Source organism: Cariama cristata, unplaced genomic scaffold, assembly GCF_000690535.1.
Source record: "Cariama cristata isolate BGI_N322 unplaced genomic scaffold, ASM69053v1 scaffold7940, whole genome shotgun sequence".
Taxonomy (NCBI): Eukaryota; Metazoa; Chordata; class Aves; order Cariamiformes; family Cariamidae; genus Cariama; species Cariama cristata.
The window spans coordinates 160,058-164,806 of NW_009592949.1; the positions used below are offsets into that span (position 1 = coordinate 160,058).

Here is a 4,749-nt window from a genome sequence, read left to right on the forward strand (position 1 = left end):
AGACACCCTAAGGGCTAAACAAAGCAGAGACATGACTACAAGGAGTTCTGCCGAGGTTAAGACAGAAGTCAAGCGATTTGGATGTGGTTTGTAACAAAACTTTTGTCTTCAGAGCCATCAAAAACGTTCAGTAATAAAGGCTGTATAAAAAGCTGTATGTAACTTAGTTTATTAATCTGAGAGGACTGCCCAGTAATTCAATAGGCAAAGCTAGCTCACAACACGGCTCAAGAAAAGCAACTCTGCACTGCTTGACTTAAGCCTCAACAGGTTACACACCCACTACATCTGCCAGGTTCCCTGGAAGTTCAGTAGAGATTCATCTGGTTGTGCTTTAAAGTGCAGTCTGAAATTTAAGTAGCAGCTCACATGCCAAAACAGTTGGACAGCCTTATGTATTTTTTCAGCAGTGTGTATCTTTTGGATCCCACTGCATTCATATTTTAATAGCACTATCATAATCTTACGGTAAACAATCACCATGTGCAGAAGGAATTCTCAATAAATCCCATGATGGAAAAGATGCAACACCCACAACATGCTACCTTGCTTCTTTGACCTTAAGCACACATCTCCAAACCCAAACATACAACCAATTCTTTGGAACAGAAAGTTTACACCACAAATTGACAGGGTGGTGGGGTTTTTTTGTTTGTTTGTTTGGGGTTTTTTTTGGTGGGTTTTTTTGTTTGTTTAATTAATAAAAGTTTAATTTTCTGAACCACAGTGTATCCAGTGGCTATCGCTAAATATAAAAAGTAGCTGCTACTAATGCCTCACAGTATCCTCATAAAACTTCCTCGACAGGTGACAGACTTCACAATTACAGACACACACATATGCCTACAAATTCAGAAATAGAAGAGGACTCAGCTGCATCTGGCCAAGTCTGCAAGGTCAGCGTATGCCACAGGAACTCGAAGAATCTGTACTGCGGTTCACCCTCTAGGGTTTTACTGGGGAGTGAAAGCTTTCGATTATGGTTGTAACTACCAAGTAAACTATCCATAAATCAGATAGCAGAAGAATAATCAGAACTGCACTGAAATCTACCTGTTGATACCAAGCAGAACTGCTTCTTAGGTATTTTACTGATTTTTGTAACTTTATTCTAAACAAGTGACCATTCACACTACCTCTTTTATTAGGAACAAGCACAGCAGTTATAAAAAAGGTAAAGAAGAAAGAAATGTTTACCCCTTCTCCCTAAGACAGGTCTCACTTGAGAACAAAAATATATTTTAACAGTATCTCTCAAAACCCAATCTTTTTATTTTAGGCTTGTCACAGCAATAAGGACAATAACCCTTGTTAAAAAACCCTAGCTGCTAAAAAGACATTTTAAAGATAGATTCTCCTCCGAAACTTCAAGAGTTTGAAAATAAGAATTCGATTAAGCAATGCATTTTATGTCAGCAACAGTCTGCAAAATAATGGTACTGGTTCAGTAGTTCACTGGAACATTGACCCCCCTTTTCAATTTTAATTCACAATACTCTTAATGCCTGAAACCTGCCTACTAGTTATCTTACATAGTTCAACTGTGGTAAAAAAGAATCCTGAAATTTATTACTTTTACACTAATATTGGCTTTTCTACATGTAAAAATAGTACCTTGTAGCACAGCTAAAGGAAAACAGGTTTTAACACCATTCAGTTAAAGCAAGTGCTAAGGTTAAAAATAACAATTCTTTATTCGTGAAAGGATTCAGCAGACATAATGAAGAGGTACAGCCAAAGAATCAGTGTTCTCCAACTACAATCGCATTAACAATTGCTGGTGTTTACTGAGGCAGAAACTTTAGGTATTATTTCATGTGGGCCAAATAAAAGCTGAATCAAATTAAACCTGAAAATGTGTGTGTTTGTGTGCACCTGTGTCTGTGCATAATCAATGCAAGAATAATGGCAAACATCTCTTCACGGGGAGCAATGAAGCTGTCAAACAGAACTTTAAGGGGAAAAGCAATCCTCCTCCGAACTTTGAGCCTGCCGTTGCAGTTATTTTATTTACATTCCCACACACAATCAAACACCCACTCTCATTCCTCACACAAATAATTGTACTTTCTAGTATTGAATTCACTCACATACTACAGGAGGACGATATTTTCATGAAAATCTCTAAGACACCTATCCTGCGCAGAGAAAATTATTTATCCAGCTGTGGAGTGAAAAGTCTAAATTAGCTTTTAAATCTAAAGTGGGCCGACAACAACTAATCCTTAGCAGCCAGAAGCAGATACACGTCATTTCAAAACCACGTGCCAGCAGAATCTACCACTGCATATTCCTGGTATCAACCTCAAAACACAGGTCTTTCCTGTCATCACATATGGAGTGAAGAGATTTAAAATTCCGAGCAAGCATCTCATCTACTTGGAAAAATCTCCAGATAGAACCATTAAGTATTGTAACTTTTGGATCAATGATTTTAACTTGTGTGGCAGAAATATACAGAATATTTTTTCCCTTTTGGAGATAAAAGAAAGGAGCTCTGAAGAAAAAAGTTTTCAGCAGATTTACCTCTCTGCAAGACTTCACTATTCTCAGCAAAAACCAACCAACTTCTGAAGCAAAGACTGTACAGCAACTGCCTGTCAATCATTTCTAAATAAAGTGCACAAAGTAATAATTCAAAGGATACTTGAAATCAAAATGCCAGCTTTCCTTCTGCTCAGACATGAACATCCACCAAAGGGTTATATTATTATGTAGCTATTTCAGATCTTTTACTGATATGAAACAAAAAAATTTTTACAGAAAGATGTCCTTTGTACACAAAAAACCCCCACAACTTTCTACTGTTCAGCAAATGCTGCTTATATTTACTAGGTTTTTTCTTTTTAAAATGAGAACAATTTAATTCGTATTAACAGAGAACCACCGCTCAGATTTTACACGCTTATTTCACATTCTGAAAACCAAATCAGTTTGCCAAGACAATCAAACATAAACCCCATGCAAACAAAAGACACTTTTGGTGGCTCTTGACTACTGTAGTTATTCCAGTCAACACACAGAAATGACCTTCCCAAACCAAAGAGGGCAATCTTGAAAGGGTTATTTTTGGCCTGAGGAGTTTTCTATATTCTAAACTAGAGGGGAACATCAAGAGGGTTTTTTGGATTACCTTTTAACATCCCTTGCAAAACTCTAAAAAAACCTAACAAACCCCTTGTGCACTCATCTTGGACGTTGAGAGGGCTGATGTCCGCTATTAAGACTGACGGTATCTGACAGAAAAATCCTCCAAGCAGCTTTCAGGGAATAGCCGTATTTCATCTATAGATTCAAAGTTTCTTTTGCTTCCATAGTTTAAGATAAATTGAGCTAAATTCTAATATTGCTGTCTTCCAAATTATTCTATCAAAAATCCAACCATTTTAAAACAATTATTTTCAATTAGAATATCTTGGTTTAGCATCTTCAAAAACTGCAAATTTGCAGGTAAGTTCTCAGTAAAATTTAATTATAAGCTATACGTAAAGGAAAAAAAAAAATCCGCGTCTAGTTCTTATCATTAGCATTATTTTATAGATGGTCATATGTATGTGAAATTACTTACCCACTGTGATGTAGCAGGGTAATTCAACCCCTAAGAAAAGATTAATTTCCCTGGTGTGCAATTCAGTGTCATAACCTAGTTGGCAATGGCGACTTCCTTAGTGTGCGACTGTTACCAATTACCAGAGCACTTCACACAGAAGGTTTCAAACCTTACAGTAGGACAAGCACAAACGTGAACTTATGGCCTTCACTCCAGAGCAGCTGCTACCAAGCCAAAGGCAGCGCCTCTTGCGTGCCATGTGCAAGCCTGTGCACTCTTGTGGGAATAGCAGTCCCTAGCTGTCCTGGCCAACTGAGCTGCTGAAATGATCTGCTCGCTTATCTTCAGAGTCTGAAACAAGATGCCACTACAAAGCTGGATATTAAATTGTAATTGAGAAACACTCTGGGATAGAAACCAGATCCAAAAGCCATGGATCATTTCCGAGAAAGAGTCCTGAAGTCAGAGACTAATCTTTAAACTATTAATTCATACTCAGTTGAAGTTATGTTGGGAAAGCTCCTGATGAGAAGGAAATGGAAATAAAAGTCTTCTATAATGGTTGTTTTATGCCAAAAGATTGTACCAAATGATCTCAAGAAGAGATTTGCTAACTCGAGGCAATTTTTGATGATGTTTTATGCATTGCCAGCCACTTTCAAATGTAAAAAGCATCTACAGAATCTGCTTGCTTTTAGATAATTAGGATATGAGACAACACACCAGGGAAGCAGTTATGAAAGGAATTCAGTTTTCCTCTAATCCAGCACAGAATCTCTGTCAGGTTATTTCCAGCATTCTGATGAAAGAAGAATGAGTTCTTCTACATGAACTGTGTTTAACAGATGATGGTTCAATACAGTATATATTGCTTTCTAATATGAATGCTAGTTTAAGCTTCCCTCTCTACAGGTTTTGAAGTCAAGGAACAGTTTCTAGGCTGTTAACTTATATAAAGTGGAATAAGAACTTAAGAATTGTATACAAAGTTGTGGAGCGTAACAAAAATTGTAAAAGCTAGGTCAGCAGAAGGTATCACTTTACTGGAATTTCTCTCTGAAAATTGTACACAGCTAAGAGGAATTTATCCAATTCCCATTTCAGTAAGGTATCAAAGTAATTTTCTTTAGAAACAGCAAGGGTCAACAAATGATTACAGCTGCTGTTACAGACTCTGCCGTTGATGCTTTTATTCACCA

The 4,749-nt window shown here is 37.1% G+C and overlaps 1 protein-coding gene across 1 annotated transcript in view; it reads right to left on the reverse strand.

Annotated features, from left to right (window-relative positions):
* Positions 1-3,718, reverse strand: part of AIMP1 (aminoacyl tRNA synthetase complex-interacting multifunctional protein 1) — a 29,024-nt gene extending 25,306 nt beyond the window's left edge. The window contains exon 1 of the mRNA XM_009704035.1: positions 3,569-3,718. The gene's annotated coding sequence lies outside the window, so the exon portion shown is untranslated. The remainder of the gene's footprint in view (positions 1-3,568) is intronic.
* Positions 3,719-4,749: the final 1,031 nt, after the last annotated feature.